Below are 14,492 nucleotides of genomic sequence, written 5' to 3' on the forward strand. Positions count from 1 at the left end.
TAGCATGCAGATACCTTCTAGCATCATGAATGCTAGTCAATCCGGGGTGAAGCCTCTAGCTGGGTACCAGTTTGCCTTCTCCATGTTTGACAACATAAGTAAGTATTGTCTTCAGCAACAGGGCAGTGATGTCAGGTTGTAGAGAGCAATAGTGTGTTATGATTTGGTAGGATCCATGGGCCCCTTTGGCCAATGACTGAACAAGAGGTCATCTTTCTTGGCCCTGGAGGTTTTACTTGGGAGCATAGGATGTCTAGTTGGATCATTGTCTCCTCCACTGGATAGTACCATTTTAAAAATTTCTTTCATACATGTGTGTGTTTCAGGGAACTTCTACTGTAGTGGGTTTTCATATGTTAGTGCTAGTTGTCCTTACCCATATTCTCCTCCTTTACCTGGCTCTCCAATCCCCTTCCCATTTAATCCTCCTCCATTTTAGTTTCTCCTTCATCTCTCTGTAACACTACATTCTATTTTACCTTCCATGGGAGAGCATTTCCTTCCTCCTGGTCCCTTTCTAGGATCTATCTAACCCTCTGTGGCTTTTGGATTGTAGCACATACATAGAAAACTTAAAAAGCTAACATGAGAAAACATAGTTAGCAACTTGTTAATCCTGGTGAGCATCCATTTTCTTATCCACAAATGGCAAAATGGTGACACTTGCTTGTGGGTTGTTACAAGACTTCAATGGCACAGATCGAGTAGAGAGTCAGCCTCCTGAAGTCCCTCTTCTCTTTGCAGCCAGGTCTGTCTGTCTCCTTCTCTCCAGCCTGTTTCTACTCAGGACAGCCCTGGGAAGGTTAAAGTTTATCACAAAAACTCTCACTCTAGACTTAATCAATCTGGAACTTTCCCAATAGATTCAAAGACCTATCAAAAAGAAACCAATTGGAGGCCTGGAGCGATGGCTCAGCAGTTAAGAGCACTAACTGCTCTTCCAGAGGACCTGGGTTCAATTCCCAGCATTCACATGACAGCTCACAATTGTAACTCCAAGATCTAACACCCTCACACAGACATACATACAAATACACAAATGCATGCAAAGAGAGAGAGAAGAAGAAAAGAAACAAACCAATTAGAGAGGGAAATGACTGACCACAGGAGACAGCCTCAGAGAAGGCTATTCCAAAAGGTTAGAGGGGGAAGTTTCCTCATCCCAGCCTCTCCTTAGCACGCTCTCTGGCTCCCAAAAAGAGCCCACAATTTGTTCTTGGGATCCAGAGCCATTATTCCCTCATTGGACCTCTTGTGTGTACATTCCCTGACCAACAGGTAAGGAAAGCCCAAGGGAGGCCCTTACTGCTGGGTGATGATTTGTTAAGAAAAATGGACTCACCTGTAACGAGGCATTTCCCAAACCCCAACCGAACCCAGACTTGGCTCTCCCAAACGTCCTGTCTTCCAGAGGAGGATGTGCAGATGAAGCAGTCAACAGCATTGAGAGACATGAGACTCTGCTCCTAGCCTCCTTATCTCAGATTTCATTTTCTTCATCTACCAAAGGAGATCGGTACCCTAGATGCTCTCTAGGGATCTCTCCCAGACAGTCCAAGATTTCCCAAACTGAGACTGTGTTTGCCCTGCGGGATGTGATGAGAAGTTCTGAAGGAAATCTCTCACCTCAGGAGGCCCTGAGCAAGCCTCCAAGATCTGTGAATATTCAGAAATAGTAAGCCCACATCTTCTTTAGACAGTCATAGACAGCCTCAGATTCTCTGATGGAATGCCTAGAGAGCTTGGAAGACCTGTGGAAACAGTATTCACCAGGGAAATAAGAGAAGGCACAACATTATACTAATCCCCCACAGCTGATGTATCAAGGTTACTTCAAATGGAGGCTCTTGAAGCAACATACAATTATGATCTTATGGAGAGAAAAAAAAAACACCAAAAACAATAAAACAAAATAAACCCCATCATCTGAGAGAGCCACGGGGCTAACGTCAGGACGTCAGGAAGCCTGCTCTCCTCTAGACATATCAGGGCAAAAAGCTGTGCCTGGTCTACTCTTGCTTCTAGAGGCTACATGGCTGTGGTCACTTTAGCATAGGCTTCCAGGTCTTCCCTGGCCTTCCCTGACCCTCTGTTCCTTCTTTCAAGGACCCCTGTGATTATATTGGGACCACCTAGAAAACCCAGGCTGTTGGCCCATCTCAAGACATTCAGTGTAAGTCTCACCAACATGGCTGCTTAAATATGACCTGAGCAAGGATGGCACCAATAGACACGCTAATGTGAGAGAGGGAACGCTCACAATGCGTCAGTCCTAGACAAAGGACTGCACGCAGCTAAAAAATGCCAAGAATGGAAGATATAGTCTTCCAAAGAGAAGAGCATACCAATTGGTTACCCAATACCAAATGGTCATGTCTGAAAACATACACATGCAAGGAAAATTATACAGGCTGAGAAGGTTGTATTTATATATTAAGGGATGTATAAAGACATACGCACAAATATATGTAACATACACATTTAACAAGTTTTTAGAAAGAGGCCATGAGAGCTGGGTGGTGGCGGCACACACACCTTTAATCCCAGCACTCGGGAGGCAGAGACAGGTAGATCTCTGAATTGGAGGCCAGCCTGGTCTACAGAGTGAGTTCCAGGGCAGCCAAAGCTCCTTGTCTGAGGTGGGGGGCACATGAATTTGAAAGAGAACTGAGTGGGGAGGGGTGTAACATGGAAAGGTTGAGAGGGAAAAAAGGAAAGAGGAAGTGATCTAATTATACTACAATATCAAATAATAAAACATATATTTTAAAGATACTCAACATAATCACACAAAGTCGTTTTCACAGTGTAAGGTAACAGGTGCCAGCAGTTAAGATTTGGATGTGGGGGAGGGGAATGTTAACATTCTGCTGAACCACAAGCCCTTTGACAAGAATCCACTTTTTAGATAGTCAGCTTTCAACCTAGCAAGTCCACTTCTAGAATTTCCTACAGATATAACTGTAGCCATATATAAAGATATACTACCTAGAGGCTGCAGAGATGGCTCAGTGGATAAAATATTTGATGAGCAACTATGAGGACCAGGGTTCAGATCCTTAGTTCATACACACACACACACACACACACACACACACACACACACACACACACACACACACATATATACATATACACACATATAAGTATATATTACATATACACATGTTTTACATATATATGTATATTTATATAATGGGTGTGCGTATTAATGGCAGCCATCTGAAGGCTCGGGCAGGGATTCCTGGGTCAAGCTGGTTTGCTTGTCCAGGAGGACCAGTTTTTTCCTATAGATTCAATCCTATATATTTCTACTGTCCCAGCCCCTTCCTGTCAATGAAAGAATAGTTGGTATTCAGTGGTAGAGCTCTGTGGTCACACATAACTGCAATGACTGCCCCACAGGGCCATCAGTGACCAGCTCTGGGATCTTGGACAAGTATATTACCTTCAGTAAACCAAAACTGGGAAATGATGAAAATATAACTTGCCTATAACATTCATGTAATGGTTAAAATTATACCAGTATGAGAATGATGCTTATCACATAATGACTCAGTTGTTATTATTAAGTATCTATTCAGAGAAGCCACATGATCCAGAGGTAGTCCTTGAACACACACCTCTTATTGAGTATCTGGCCTTTATGACAGCAGCATTGGTACCCCCTGTCTTGGTACCTGTGTTAACTCAGGGATGAGCTTCCCAGGAACCTCTCTGTAGTGAGAGAGAAAACCCAAAAGTAGTTACTACACAAAAATAAGTCCAAATATTTTTATGTACGGGATGTTGGTGATATTAAAAGAAGTCACAGCTGGACAGTGGTGGTGCACTCTTTTAATCCCAGCATTAGGGAGGCAGAGGCAGGTAGATCTCTGTGAGTTCAAGGTCAGCCTGTTTTACAGAGCAAGTTCCAGGACAGCCAGGGCTACACAGAGAAACCCTGCCTTGAAAAACGGAAAAAAAAAAAAAAAAAAGAAGAGGAGAATTCACATGCCTTGTAATCCTGGCACTTACGAGGTAGAGGTAGGAGGATCAGGAATTCAAGATCACCCTACATAGTGAGGTCAAAGCCAGCCTGAGCAAAACGGTGTTAGGTCTCACACCAACAAATGAAAGAAATCAAATGTTCTTTGTGAGGTCATATAAGGGCTGGCAGGGAATTTTATCTGCTTAGTAGTTACAGTCTCCACACCTGTCGGAACCCACGAAGTCTTACGCTTAGCACCTGTCACTGCTGGCTGAAAGTCTGCCTCCATAATGCACATTTAAAAATCTAAGATCTATTTCCCTTTGTCCAAAAGCCAAACAGGTTGAATGAGCCCATGTCCCACTATGTGCAAAGTAATGTGTGTATCCTTCTGGGGGCAGCTGTGATGATTTCTGTCTGTCTTACAGAGATTTGGGGCTCCAAAATGCTGAACATTAAGAGTGTGACCTTCCCCCAAATGAAGGCTATTTGTCTCTGGCTCTTCCAGGGTTTGACTAAAGGTCAACCTCTCCATAAAACAGGTTGTCTGAAGTGGAAGGGCAACTGACACAGAAGCACTAATATTTAATGGGACAGTAGCAAATGCAGTTACATTCTTTGAAGAACAAAATGTAGATAATTATCGTTAGTTGACCTTAACTGGACTGGGGGAAAAAAGTGTGGTTTCTGATTGGTCCTCAGCTTTGGTCTGTGGCCAACCTGGAGGTGGGAGGCTCTGTGCCTCTGCCCTTGTCGGGGAACTCTACGGTCCTGGCATCCCCAAGCTGATGGGAGGAGGCAGGTCCTGGACCTGAAAGGAGATGCCTACTCCTCTGCCTCACCTGACAAGCCCTGAGGAAACCTCAACCCACGTTCTAGATTCCTGAGGGGTCTCTCATGCAGGTCTGGCATGCAAACCAGAATTTCCAGTGTGATGATGTTAACAGAAAGTTGCCCAGCAGTCAGGCAGCCTGGAGTTATTCCCAGCGGTCCCACGCTGTCTCTGTCCTTGGAACACAGCTGGCAGAAGTAGAAGCCAGGAGCAGAGTACATATGGAATGGCAATCAGATCTCAAGTTAAGCAAGGCTTGCCCAGAGACTTGGAGTCAGCCTCTCCCTAGCCATATCATACTTTGTGTCCCATTATTACACTATGCTTTGTTTTCTATTAATTTTTCTGTTATTTTGTGCAGCATATCTACCCCTTCTAGAAGGTAAGATCCATGAGAGTAAGGACCGTCTGTCTCTGTTGTGACATAAACTGTCCCTGGTTGCTAGAACAGGACCCACAATGCACCGAGTGACTTACTAATTAGCTAATGTTACTTTGCATGTCCCGGCAAGCTTCAGAAGTAGGCACTATGATTACCGTCATGTGACAAATGAGAAACACAGACTAAAAGGAATTAAGTGACTGGGTCAGAATCAGGCAATCCAGTAGAGTCACAGCCTGAGTTTGATGCTGAGACCTGGTTCAAAAGCTACTATTCTTATATTATGCAATCTTGCCTACCCCATTCCTCCTCCCAAATATGTCTCGTCTCCTAAACTGGCAACTTCAGCATAGATTCCTAAGAACTCAGAAGAGGGGTGGGGAGAAGACATACAGTTTAGAAAGATGCGTCGCTGAATTCCTATCTGAGGCTGTGGCCTCCGAACAGGCCTCCCTGGGCTGCCCTGCGGTCTCTGGCCTCCCTCCAGCAAGGCTCCAGTGGGCCTTGCAACCAAACAGTAGCCCTGGTCTCCAGTGCCATGGACATGCAGATCAACTACATTTTATGCAAAACTCCTGGAGGCATGGTGACAATTAGCTTCCTACTTGGTGCCTGGTGCTGTTTTACATATTTCATTTCTTTAATTGCTTAAATCTCCATGTGAGCCTTACTAAGTGTTTACCATATTATCTGCATATGCCTCATGAGCCAATGGAGTTGCAGGGATGTTAAACAGTTCAGTGGTACAGGGCTAGAGAAAGTGTACCAGAACATGAGCGCAAGTTGCTGGCTCCAGCTTTTAACCCTTTCCCCTACAGCTCAGAGAAGAATTTGGGATTGTTTGCAAGAGTGTGCACAACCAGGAGGCTAGATGGCTTAGGGCATTCCATGGGAAGTTTCTGGGTGTGCATGACCTTACATCCATAAAGGGACAGGAATCAACTTCCTCTCAAATGTGTTCTACAGAACAGGCTGTTAATACTATGTGGTCACGGGGTGGAATTTCATGACCAATTGGATTTGATACAATTAAGCTAAATTAGCCAGGACTTTTATAACAGGCCAGTTCAGTGCCTTTAATGTGCCAGTGTACACTAAGACAGGGGAGAAGGGTGTGACATTATTCGAGCTTTACTGAACACAGACTGACGTTGGGTTCCTGTTCACGGGACTCAGACCGACCGGGAAGGGTGCACTGAAGACACTTGGCTGGGGATGTAGCTCAGCTCTCCAGCAGCCACCAAATCCTGGCTTCTTCCCCCAGCAGCAGTTGCTAAAATTCCTCCCCTTGGGGAGATGAAGCTATCTACTCTCTCTTACGGTCCCCACAACAAAGCCAAGTACAGTTCAACCAAAGTTCACTCTAGGGAACCAATAATGAGTGTATTAGGCTTACTCACAGAGTAGTGGGTGGTCTTAAAGCCACCACACTAGAAGGTCTGTACCTGGCATAGACGATGAGTCCTCACAGCTGTGAAGATGGAGTCCCCTCCACCTCATCTTTCCCCCACCTATATCCTCCAGCCTTCCCAGAGACCACGAGGCCACTGCAACGGGTGAATTGCATACACCTGGCTGGGAGGGCTGGTTGGATACTCAGGTGAGGGCCCCTTGGCCCTTCCGACCTCCTCTTTTTAACAAGGATCATCAACAGTCACCAACCTCAGCTGTGATGCTCCCTGGCAAACAGGCCCAGCCAAACTCCCGAAGATGTTTGGCTGGAAAGACAGTCCTGTACCACATAAACAATCACAATTGGGCATGGTAGCACTCAGAAGGCAAAGATTGGAGGGTTAGAAGTTCAGGGTCATTCTTGGCTACATGGTGAGTTCAACACTAGCCTTGGCTGCATGAGACCCTGTCGTCTCCCATCCCTGGAGACGAGACAGTTTTCTTTTCTCTGCTTTTACCTGCTGGGAATAGGGGAATTTGTTGACACTCATGGACTCCTTCAGGCCTATTAGAGCCCTCTGGTGCTTTTAGTGTGGAGGGGAGGAAGGAGAACTGAGCAGCTACTGATACATGCGCTTATGATTTTGGTCATCTTTAATTATCGCTCGAGAATCTCAAGCCAGCTTTTACTGTCAGAACTCTCTGTAATGTTACAGAGGAAAATGTTGCCTCTGGAGCCAAATAAACATCTTTTAGCTTGCCATTTGATAGCTATAGCTTTGGGAGCATGGGCATGTTGCCTAATTGCCCCATGCCTCAGTTTCCCCCTTTGTTAGGTTGATAATGTGACACCAACCTCATAGGGTTATTGTGAGGGGCTGCTGTTATTAGTACAGGGGAAACACAAAGAATCTGCGTGTCATTAATACTCAATAAGAGACAGTTTTATGGCGATTAAATTATTATTAAATCATCACCTTCATTCTCATTGTTCAGATAAAACAGGTAGAGCCTAGAAAGGACAAATGACTTGCTTAAGGTCCCATAGCTATTGGTAGGCACTAGCTGAGGCAGGCCCCTTTAGAAGGAAACTCCTATACATATATGTCTTCAAAGAGTCATTTTCTTTTCAGTTAAAACTTAGAAGAAAACTAAGCATGTTCAGAGGTGTTGCTGTCCATCTTCTCTATGCCTCCTATATATATATATATATATATATATATATATATATATATATATATATAAGTATATATATATATATATGTATATATATATATATATATATATATACTCTCAAAACCTCTAAACTTCCTCTATTCATGGAGGGTATTGCTTTGGAAAAGACTCTCGTGCTCTCTTGACCTGCTACAGGCAATCCTCCAGTCTCTTATTTCTTGCCCCATGTTGTTTTGGGTTTTTTGTTTGTTTGTTTGTTTGGTTTTGGTTTTTTGAGACAGGGTTTCTCTGTGTAGCTTTGCGCCTTTCCTGGATCTCGCTCTGTAGACCAGGCTGGCCTCGAACTCACAAAGATCTGCCTGCCTCTGCCTCCCGAGTGCTGGGATTAAAGGCGTGCACCACCACTGCCCGGCTTGTTTTGAGTTTTGTGTTCTGTAAGATGCAAACTCAAGTTCACCCTGGTTATGTTATGAGTGGCTGAGGTGACAGCCACACACAGTCACAAGATTACTCCCCTTTGGTTGAACTTGCAGATAAAACACTTTTTTCCTGTGCCAGGCCTCACCTCCCATGCCACTCTCGAATGAGTAGGAGTTCTCCTTTGGGAATTCTCCCAACCACTCATACAGGAGTATTCAGACCCACTTAGTAACACATGCTGGTGTCCCAAGGCCCTAACAACTGGACTTGGAGAACCAAGAAGGTTCAGAGCCTAGAAGTACATTTTCATTAGCCGTTCCGTGCAGGAAGGTCCTTGACCATTCTCCCAAACCCTGATCTGGCTTTGAGAGGGCACCCACGAGACCAGTGTATGCCCAGCAGAGCACACAAGTCTGGGCATGTCAATCTAAGAGCTTCCAGTTTCCACGTCCTAGCACGGATAGGGTGTCCAGTTGCTGCTGGGGGGCAGGGGGTGGGCAGATAACATGGAGACAAGGGGACAAGGCTTCCAGGTCTTTCGCTGAAGCCACAAAAGAGGCTGATTTTGAAGGTTGGTTTGTTGTCTGTCTATGCAACTTTCTATGTAAGGGGAGAAACATTTGCCGCCTACTCTGATTTCACTAGAAAGAAAAGGGTAGGGAAGCTTTTATTCCTTCATCTTCAATGTACATATACGGGGAAACCAAGACCCAGTGGGAAGAAATCGTCTTAAGTTCCAGGTGTTGGTGGCAGAATCGGGGGGAAGCCATGTCTCCCGACATCTGCAATATCCACCTCTCAGACTGCAGAGTCCGCAATGAGCTGCTTAAGAACATGGTTGGAAAATGAAGCCAATAATGATGGGAAATAATAACTGAAATCCAATTTACAGTTGTTGCAAGTTCGTTTCTGCCAGGTTCTTTTTTGTTTGTTTGGTTGGTTGGTTGGATTTTTTTTGTTTGTTTTTGTGTTTGAGAAAGTTGTTGAGCCTCCTTTCTGTTTATCTAATAAATTGTTTTGTTTTGTTTTTCTGGAAAAGGAGGGAAGGAGCAAAGCCCGGGTTAGGCTCGTTCTTTGTCAAGCCGGTTTCCCACTGTGGAGTTGCTCAGAGCTCTCTGGGTCCCACAGGCAAGTACTGCAGGTCCAAACAGGAGACAGGAGTGCTCTTACCAATTCCCACCACTGCCTACCCTGAAGTTTCCGCTGACTCAGAAGCAAATGGCGGGGAAGAGAAAAGACTGAGTATAGGCACCCTGAGAGCCTGCCAAACCTGGACTTAACTACTTACTCTCCATGTCCACTTGAGCAAGTCACGTGGCCTCAAAGAGTCTCACTACCATCAGCTGTGACAATACAGATAACGTTGTATAACAGCCTGTGGGGGATGGTTTAGTTACAGCGGTTCCCCACCTTCCTAATGTCGTGACCCTTTGATACAGTCCCTCATGGTGTGGTGACCCCCAACCATAAAATGATTTCATTGCTACTTCATAACTGTAATTTTGCTACTGTTATGAATTGTAATGTAAATATCTCATATGCAGGATATCTGATATGCCACCCCCAAGGGGCTTGAGACCCACAGGTTGAGAACCGCTGGTTTAGGCGGTAGAGGCAGTTAGTGCCAAGCCTGCCGCCCTGAGTTCAATCCCTGGAGGCCCATGTGATGGAAGGAGAGAATCAACTCCTGACCTCCATCCTTAGCATATACACCTAACCCCTACATGTAATTTTTTAAAAGTCATATACCATGAGCTCACCATGAAGTTTGCACGCAGTGATATTACCTTAATGTGAGATTACGTAAATTTTGGAGTGATACACAGAAGCCAGTAGCATACGAGTCATGCAACAATCACACACGTTAGTGACTGCAGTGTAACTGGTTTCCCATAAGGCCTGACAATCTTACAATCTTAAATGCAGTAGATTATGCTCACCCACACCGAGGCCGAGCAATGCCAAAATTCCAGCCTGCATGCCTTGGAGTGAGCCCTGCCCTCGACAGTGATGCCAAGCCTTTCTACCTGTCGGCAGCCGGTGCCAGAAAAGTAATGTGCTCAGGCTCAGAGGAGTGACCGAGAAACGTGTTCTGGAACCGGTCGGCTGGGTTTCATCACAGAGTCACTGTGTCACTGCAGACAGGTTTGCTTAACTTCCTGAGCCTCGGTTTTCTCGTTTTTAAACTGGCACTCGCAGCAGTGTCCAGTGCATAAGCTGTAACAATTACATGGGATAATGGAAGTAAAAACTGAACACACTGACTCATCCTTAGAAAATGGCCCCAAAATATTAACTCATGATTTGCCCTCAGATCAGGCCTTTGTATCCAAAAGGAAAGAATAGAGGGCGGCAAAAGTGCCTGGGATGACTTCCCAGTGACTTAAGATAAAGTGTAGATTATGTTACCAGTTACCTATGTGATGTTGATCATGACCTTGCCTTAGTCTCTGCCTCAGTTTCTCTATTTGCAAAATGAGGAGGTTGGATTTGTGAGCCCTTCCAGGCACCTAAATAAGGCTTGATGAGAAGGCATAGGCTCCCCAACTTTGGTTTCTGCGTGGGTCCTACCTCCCCAGCCATCCAGAGAAAAAGACCAGGGAGGGACTGGGAAAGAAGGCGCTAGCCTCATCAAACCAGTGCCTTCATTAAGAGAACTAGTGTAAGAGAGAAAAATATCCCAGCCGTATCCACCACGGTGTAACCTGGGAATGTCACTTCACCTCTCTGAACCCCAGTTTCTTCTAAATGCAAGTCAAAGGGTACTCAGCTTGTCATAGTTGCATGAGTTAGCATCAGTCAAGGACTTAGTCCACAGATAAAAGTGCTCAAAAACAGTATTGTTTTCTTAATCAGTATTGGTTGCCAGCTGCAGTATATGCAGACCCCATTGTTTGACATAGCCCTTCTTATATCTGGACTACACACGAGTCCATTCCAGGCAGGATTTCCAATGACAGCAAAGTTCTTTATGAGAGCAGCAGCCGTACCATAGGCACACCTGGAAAATTGCAGGCCAGCCTCTGCATACCAATGGTCTGCATTCCCATGGTTCCTACAGTCTGAAGGAGAGGACAGCAGCCCTTGCCGTGAAGACCAGCTTTGCAGAGCTGGGAAGGACTGAAGACTCTTTCTTACCCAAGATAGAATGTAAGAAGAAGGGACCTTCCCATATCTCATGACGTGTTACTGAACCTAGAGCTTCAGGGTACCACACATTGGACTGAAGAATCCATTTGGGTGATTCTTTGTGTCCAAGATGGACTTTCTTGGAGAATGGAGTTAATCACAGAACCCTCTTCTCAAGGTCACTGCACAGATTAAAGGAGCACACACGTGACATACAGCAAGCACACAAATAGCATTAACTGGACTCTTGTCTCTATTCCTCCCGGGGTGTTATTTGGCCACACGACACTGGAAACACCCCAACGACGGACATTTACAAGTGTCCTTTCACTGTGACATGTGTGGAGTAGTAGTAGAGGTGGCCTGGGGTGCCAGTCTGGAGATCTGACTTGATCCCTGGCTCTACCTCTCTGTGGCCTTCCACTGGTCACTTTCACTCTATGGCCCAGAGTTTTCTCATCTATAACAGCCCTGTCCAATAGAAATACAATGTAAGCCACCGAAGCAACTTTAACCAGTTTTTATAAAAAACATCCGAAGAAATAGAGTAATAGGAAAAGAATTGAATACTTATTTCTCTCGTTTCAATGTCTCCCCCACGTTATCATTTTATTTGTTCTTTGAAATCTTGGTGGTTCTTAATGACAAGGTAACTTTGGCAGTTTATCTGGGGATGCTTGGGGTTATCCAAAGCAGGGGCAGTAGATGGAGACATGGGGATGTTCTTTATAACCTGACAGAGGCCAGATCTTGCTAAACAGCTTAGAGTGCACAGGAGAGACCCCTGCACCAAAGGACTGTTTGCTCCAAATGCTTAACAGAAGCTGTCTGATGCTTGTAACAAATCCCTGTTTGCATTGGCTGCTTGTCAAGGGCTCATTAGGCACACGTGGCCAGTGGCTACCACATCCGTCTGTGCAGATCTTTAGTACTAACACTTGGACATGAGCTTTCAAAAGTCAAATTTTTAGAAGACAGAGTTTTAACAAATTAGTTTCCTGCTCATCCTTAAATAGCTGGCCAAAAGATTTATGGCTGGTTTACCATGGTTGCCTAAGAACAGAGCCCGACTGTCCCTAGCTGGTTAGACCCTTTCAAAGCACCCACCCGCCCCAGGGAGACCAAGCCTGGGTCAAACAGTGAGCCCTGTTGTTCTTGATGGCGGAGACAATGCTGCAGCCCTGCTACCTGCCTGACAGAGCCATTGTGGCTCGAGCAGAAAAGGGCTTTGTCAGGATGGCAGCCGAGGAGCCTGCAGTTCAATAGGGCCCTTTATGTATGTCCTGATAAGATGCCCTGATGCCAGCCTTGAGAGGCCCTGCCCCCTCCTGGAGCAGATGGGGGAGCCTGAGGCCCTGAGAGGGTATGGAAGGCCCTGCTAAGGTCTTAGACCTCTCTCCCTTGAGGTGCAGCTTAAAACACCAACTTTACCTGTTACTGGGAAATCCCTGTCCCAGGACAGGACAGACTCAGTACTGCTCTCCACCCCAGGCAAAAGGACATCTAGCCAGGACCCTCAAACATAGTAGCTCCTCAGATGACAAATTCATATAAAAATAAGTGTATTAAAGAATACGTATGTCTCTCTCTTCACATCTGGGCACAGCTATGGCAAGAATAATTTAAATATACTCTGTTGTGCTTTTAAAAGGCTACTAAGAAAAGACATGAGATCTTGTGTTCTTAACATAAACGTTTCCCCAACACACACACACACACACACACACACACACACACACACACACACACACCCCAATGTGGAGTGGACATATTAATTAGTTTGATTGTGGTAATCTTTCACAATATATGAATAAACCAATTCGTTATATTGCATTCCTTAAATACATGCAATTTGGGGCTTGTGGAGGCCCACAAAGGTTTTCTAGTGAGAGCTGAGCTTGCTTTACCCAGCAGGGCTGCATTAGAGGATTGCTTGACCACATGTGTGGTTACCAGGTGATTGGAATCGTCTGCATTTGGCTGTGCTAGGGGGGAGGTCTTTTGCTCCACCCCTTGGCATTCCTATAAAAGGCCCTTTAGAAGCAACAGAAGGGGCTGGTGGATAATGATCTAGGCCCTCCTAAGGCTATCCTGTGTTTTTATCTGTTCTCTCCCCTTTATCCTTCTGTCTAATATCTCTTATCCCTCACTCCTCAGGAGTACCCTGTCATAAAATGTGGGAGCCGGTCTCCCAGCTGGGCACCCACAGGGGCTGAGGAGCTGTCGTGGAGGGTATTTGCTCTTTAAGCATGAGCACTTGAGTTTGCATCCCAGATAAAAAATGCCATGTGTGGCATTGTTTGTCTGTAACCCTGGCACTGGGGGGAGGAGGGAAGAGCAGAGATGGGAGGATGCCTGGGAGTCTACCAGCTAGTCAGTTCAACACAAACAGCGAGCTCCAGGTTCAGGGAGAGACTCCGGCTAAAGAAGTCAGGTTGGGGGCTGATTGAAGAAGACACCCAAGATTGACTTCTATCCTCCTAAACAAGTGAGAGCGCTCACACACAAATGTATACTCACATGCATGCTCAAACACATGTACACACACACACATGAAGTTTTTATTTGTCAATAATACCTGTTGTGTTGACAACTGGAAGAAATTTAGAAGTCTAGACAGAGGGAAACCATTTGTGTATGCTTGCCTCTGTCCTTAGAACACAAGTAATTGAGCCCAAACATGAAGAGGGTTTGGGGCTGTGCCAGTACTGTACTGCAGAAATGTTGAAGTACAAGAAAAGAGAGATTCCTCCCTCTGGGGGTAGCATGATCAGATCAATTGATTGTTTCCCACCAGGACCAGTCATTCCAGTTTCTTGCTCAATGTTCCGATTCACACTGGTCTTAAAGATATTCGGCCCTGTTTGGACTCTGGGCTCACACACATTCAGTGTGGGGCAGCACCTAGGACTCATGGCTTCCATGTGCTGTTCTTTCTGCAATGCCCAGGGCTGCCCTTTCTCCTCCAACCTCTGCCTGTTCATCCCAACCCTCTCCTCATGGCAATTCACATACAGAGAAAGGACAAGCATGAAGCTGAGTTTCTGGACCATAAGGGGACTGATCCTTGTGGAAAACAAGTAACTAACCCAAAAAATTGGAGGAGGACATGGGCTGGGAAAAATCCCTCTTCAGTGCCCAGAGACGAAGCTACAAGCAAGATGGATGGGGGAGGAGTGCCTGTAAGGACC

Source organism: Peromyscus californicus, unplaced genomic scaffold, assembly GCF_007827085.1.
Source record: "Peromyscus californicus insignis strain IS unplaced genomic scaffold, ASM782708v3 Scaffold_3__1_contigs__length_106647218, whole genome shotgun sequence".
Lineage (NCBI taxonomy): Eukaryota > Metazoa > Chordata > Mammalia > Rodentia > Cricetidae > Peromyscus > Peromyscus californicus.